Source organism: Ochlerotatus camptorhynchus, unplaced genomic scaffold, assembly GCF_037179485.1.
Source record: "Ochlerotatus camptorhynchus isolate MF236.1 unplaced genomic scaffold, CSIRO-AGI_Acam_v1.1 ptg000277l, whole genome shotgun sequence".
Classification (NCBI taxonomy): Eukaryota; Metazoa; Arthropoda; class Insecta; order Diptera; family Culicidae; genus Ochlerotatus; species Ochlerotatus camptorhynchus.
This window is the reverse complement of record NW_027040766.1, coordinates 1,921,972-1,927,971: the sequence shown is the minus strand read 5'-3', so window position 1 is coordinate 1,927,971 and position 6,000 is coordinate 1,921,972.

Genomic DNA, 6,000 nt, shown 5'->3' with positions numbered 1-6,000 from the left:
TAAGAAGCCCAAGTAAATAACCGTTAAAGCAGACAACCCCTTCATTTACTTTCCACCCCCGGGGAAGAACATTTCCACAGAACGAAAACCGTCGTCATTAGACACTACCGAACCGAGGTGCGTGAGAAAAGGAATAAAGGACAATTCAGTTTAGGATATAGGGAAAATAAAATGAAATGTTTTGAAGGCGTAGATAAATCTATGATTGAATCTAGTTCAATCAAATTATGGTAATAAGAAAACGAACAAAAAAAAATACGTTGTCCAACTATGCTGTGCGTGGTGGACGCAACATTGGACAAGCAACTCTACTCTGTGATCAAACTACACAAGATGACGAAAATCAATGGAGACAACTTGTAACAAGTGGATTTCGATTGCGATTTCGTGCAAACACTATAAACTTCATCCCACACACCCACACATGTAGTTCTATGTATTTCGTTTCATAGTCAAATAAATTTCCAACTCCAATTAGTTAGAACAAGCCACCACTTCATATCCACAGTATTTATCAATTCAAATTTTCATTCAACATCGACAATATAAATTTTCCGATCAAGGAGAAATATCAATTAAAACTTAAATTTTAACGCGCTGTACATTGGAAGCTAAGGATTTTTTAATAAAACCAAATAATCGAATCCATTTATTTACACACTAATCGAACAAATTGAAATCCAGTGAAACGGGGAAATCGCAATTCAAGCTTAATTAACACGAACGTGCGAGGACGACCCTTCTCGACCGATGAGAACCATAACACGAACACACACACACACAATTGCTCTTGACAGCACCGCGTTCATTTTTCATTTATCGCTCGAAGCCTCAAATATCGGTTTAATAAAATCTTGTTTCGTGAAAACTTAATTCCACGCCCCGTCCGAAAAACCCACTTCCGGCAGCGCGTAAAGCATGATGATCACAGACAAACAGAGGCGGACATCTCGCGGGTGAATGAAGGATTTTGTCCCTACTTGCGTGTATTTCTGAGAGCCCCAGTCGCTGACTTCCCGACGATCGATGTTTTGAGAACGGAAAGAAAATTATTCGCAATGTTACGTCTTTATGTCTGTGACATGATCATGATGACGATGTACATACACGTCGAGGAGTGGTGTGGTGTGTAACAGTCGAACTGTTTGTGATAGGAGAAAGTGCAAACAAGGATAATATAACAGTGATGATTCCACCACTGCAGGATGAAGGATCCACTAATGGTGGATAATTAAAAAATAATTAAATGTTCAGAAATGACAGGTTTTTCCACCCGCTCGATCTGCCCTCGAACAAAACTTGTGCTTGTCAAAACCAGGGTTCGAAAGTGCAAGAAAATGACCATCAATTATGCCTCCGAAGGCAAAGCCAGAAGGGAATAATACTTAATTGAGCAAATCGTAACAGCGAGCCGTGACTGAATGATCGAGGTTGTGTCACCTATTAATGTTGAGTTACATGATTTCTTTGGAAAGATTATACCTTATCAAATGAAATCGGAACAGAGCTGAGTGTCTTACGGAAGATGTAGAGTTCAGAAAAAAAAGAAGTGACGAAGGCCTATTGATTGCATGATAATCGTGTAAAAGCTGAAGTGTCAGTCGGAGACGGACGCGACACGGGCGGTGACCATTGTATCGGTAGGTTTTCATTAATTTAGTTTAAGAGTTTATTTAGCTTTACTGGTATATTGTACCTTAAAATAATATGAATAAATTCAAACAAAAGATTTATATTGCATCAAAAAAGAATCATTTTATTATAATCGAATCTAGGTAATAAACGAAAAGATGACATTGGAAGCGATGAAGGCATTCTATGGGTACTAATCCGAAAATTCCTAACTTGCGGGCGAAATGGATGACCACAAAACAGGGCACAGAGGGGATTTTAGGAATAAAAAGGATTAAAACAGACAGTAGAAATCCGCTGGGGCCACGCTCTCGGCCCAATCAACGAATTTAATTCGTTAGTTGGGTCAACTGACAGAATGTTAAAATTTGTTGGGTGTGTAAGCATCCTTTGTTGTGGTTGAGAAGATTGCACAAAAAGCGGATTCAATCACAGCGTATGGAAGCAAGTTGCTTGAAACTAAGTGGAAAAAGCTAATCATATTATGTGCACAGTTTTAGCATAGAGGTAACTCTAAGACCACTGGGTCCCGAAGAAAATCATTATTATTTTTGGCTCACTCAGTACCAGAACAACGGTCCCAAGCAGTCCCAAGCTATTTCACTCACCCCTGCATGTTCTGCATGAATCCACACACCCCTGATGTTATCTGTCAAACTTTCATAGCGATTCAAAACAAACATAGTGTAGTAATAGAATTTCAACTAGAATAGGGTACGTTAATCGTTTGCTTGGGACCAATAGGCTACTAAAGTGGTGAGCCAATTTGAAATCGTTAGTTTCGTATCAGGTTTCGTATTGATTGTTGGTTTTAGTTTTTGATTTCTTCTAGAATTTCAAATGAGACTCAAATGTGAAACGCATTTTCTCACCCCCAAGAAGAATTTATGTTTGATTATCAAATCCAGTTTGACATGAGATTTTGACATCCAACTGCTTTTTAATTGGGCCCAACTAGCCCAAGTATTAAAAGCCCAACCAGCGAGTGTCGACTGTATATGCTATTCAAGATGATTCCTTGTAGCGTCCTTTCTCGTGTTACACTTTGCAATTTCACATGGAACAATAATAAGGTTTCTGTACATGTACGTAGCTGAAACTTCTTCTTCTTCTTCTTCGCATTTCAAGCTTATTGCTTATCGCATTTTAGCTTATTGCGTGCTCTCAACTTAGTGTTCTAGATGCACTTCCACAGTTATTAATTGAGAGCTTTCGATGCCTGTACCATTTTTGCATTAGTATAATTGTGTGGCAAGTACAATCATACTCTATGCCCAGGGAAGTCGAGAAATTTTCCAACCCGAAAAATTCCTAGACCGGACCGGGAATCGAACCCAGCCACCTCCAGCATGGTCTTGCTTTGTAGCTGCGCCTTTACTGACTGAGCTAAGGGAGGCCCCACGTAGCTGAAACTACTACTCGTTGTTTGCCGCGGAGAAACAAGCAACATCTGAAATTTGCAGATGTATAAACCTCGTAGATCTCGAGTTGTGTGCTCTTGAAATTTCGAGGTGTGATGCAAAAATGGACTCTACAACTTCTTCTTCTTCTTCGCATGTCAAGCTTAATGCTTATCGCATTTTAACTTATTGAGTGCTCTCAACTTAGTGTTCTAGATGCACTTCCACAGTTATTAATTGAGAGCTTTCGATGCCTGTACCATTTTTTGCATTAGTATAATTGTGTGGCAAGTCCAATCATACTTCTATGCCCAGGGAAGTCGAGAAATGTTCCAACCCGAAAAATTCCTAGACCGGACCGGGAATCGAACCCAGCCACCTCCAGCATGTAGCTGCGCCTTTACTGACTGAGCTAAGGGAGGCCCCCTGGACTCTACAAGGAAACACCTTAAATAACTTTCATTAATCGTTCGCTGTGCACAAACATGTCACGATCTCACATATCGCATCTGGATGTGAAAATCTCTATAGAAGAAGTCTGGAGTCCTTTTTGATTGGGTCGTATGTAACAAACGTAAACAAATTGTTATTGTTATTGTTATTGCTCAGTTCACACCCTGGCAGGCTGCTGCCTACCGATCTGCACTTAAGCCAGGTATGAACCTACGGAAATTTAGTCGTGGCATATGCTAGACCGTATAGCATAACGACTTTCCTTTCACTAGCAGGCTTTGTGGTCCCACTAGCGTCCGATTAGGGGATAGTAAGAGATTAAAAGAATAAAGAAGAGGGATAGAGAATTTTGTTCTTTTGCTGAAAAAAAAACACGCCGGCTTGTTGTGCAACATCAGGTTTGTTCGCTTTCATTCCGTTCCAAGGGGCAACGTCCATCGTCGTCGTACTCAAATACCTGGGAACCTCTAGAGGTGCACAGGGCCAACGTGAAAGACTTCCATTCTGTGCAGCTGCTTGACCTGGGCCCAGGTCAAATTCCTATCGGCTTGCTTAATTTCCTTGTTGACGCTCCGCCGCCTTAGTATTTGCCTTTGCTGCGATGTTCTGGAGGATTTAATTCATAATCAAACGCTTGCCTGCAGACTTCGTTTCTATTGCTATCGGCTTCTAATGACATTTACATCTGAGATCCATTTGTGAGGCCACCAGCCACAAGTTATATACCGCAGGCAGCGGTTGATGAGACCTGCAGCTTTTGAGTGTTCTCCACTGGTGCTGCACAGATTCCACGTTTTAGGCTCTGAACAGGGGGTAAGTCACTCTGCCACATTGTGCTAACACCCACAGAAACACACTTCGACACACTTCAAGCACCCTTTCGCCGCATGACAAGCAATTTTTTAATCAATTCTGGCACCACTGCAAATAATGTTTACATTCGATTGATATTTTGTTTTGAAAAAAAAACCTGAAAAAAACGTCGAAACGTTCTGCCTTGAAAGGAAAAATTTCTTGATCTGGATTGAAAACCTCCAATCCAAAGAAAAGGAAATACTAAACCGGTTAGGATCCACGAAAGCAGCGACATCAGGATGCTAAAAAATGTAAAGATGTCTTGCAAGAAAACCACTACAATCGCAACGAAAAAGTTTCTGATTGTAAATCCTAGGTTCTCACCAGCGGCATCCCAATCACGGCCCCTCCAATTAATTGCAAATGTACCCTTTGCTTGATCTTTCTTCTCGGGTGGCACGTACCCATTCGTCTTCCTCCTGCAGCGAGAGGACCAATGCCCGTGTCAAGAACTAATTTGTGGACAAGTGACCCTGAACGGTAGTGGCTGCTGATTAAAATTGGATCTCTACAGTTGCGAAACGCCTATGGAACTCTATTACTGATTCTGACGCAGCAAGTCAGTGGTATAGCTGGCGGTCTTTTCCATGTCTTACTCTGATATCCGGTGCTCGGGGCTGAGGTCATTTTAGCTCCAAATAATCCTCCCGCCGGTTGTTCTTTTTTCTTTAAACAAACAACAGCAAAGGAATCGCAGGGAGTCTGTCATTTTCAGCGTTATGTTATGATCGAGGATATGGTTGCCAGTAAATTTATTTTTTCTGTTGAAGTTTTGACAACTCCGTAAATACGATGAAGCACCCAGAACCACCTTCCGACACCCAAAAACACACATGAAACACAATAAGCACAAACACAAGGTGGCAGAGTGACTTACCCCCTGGCTCTGAACCATTAGGTGGATTATTTTAACTTTTGGTTAAAATTTGACAGATGGAAAGTTAACCCTGCTATCCGAGCATGGTTATTTCTGACAGACAAGAAGTTAAATTTTGACAACCGTGGCTCGAATACTGGTCGATCGACAGCACGGGGATTTTCGAACATAGAAAATAACTTTCGAAATGTCACTTTTAACCACGAGTTAAATTTAACTCGGCAAATGGTTCACAGCCTTAATCGAAGTTTCGAATTTTGGTACGTTGACCAATCTGATTTGATCTCCGCTTTTGTGTAAATGTCATATTATCACCGACCTTATTACCATCACCTTAGGCTCTGAACCATTTGGTGGATTATTTCAACTTTTGGTTAAAATTTGACAGATGGAAAGTTATCGATTAGCCCTGCTATCCGAGCGTGCTTACTTCTGACAGACAAGAAGTTAAATTTTGACGACCGTGGCTCGAAAACCGGTCGATCGACAGCACGGGGATTTTCGAACATAAGAAATAACTTTCTAAATGTCATTCTTAGCCACGAGCTAAATTAAACTCGGCAAATGGTTCACAGCCTTAGTGTGTGACATCAGGTGTACACTCCTCTGTGTTTTCGTTACCAATGTAGTTAATTTGACACGTTTGTTGCATTCTCGTATGTCTCAATATTATTCTTGCTGAACCACCGTCAAACCCACTATCCAGAGGCAGCAAACCACCTTAACACCTGAAATTATACAAAAACAAATTAAACATTAGCACCAACACTTCGGCAAAATTTG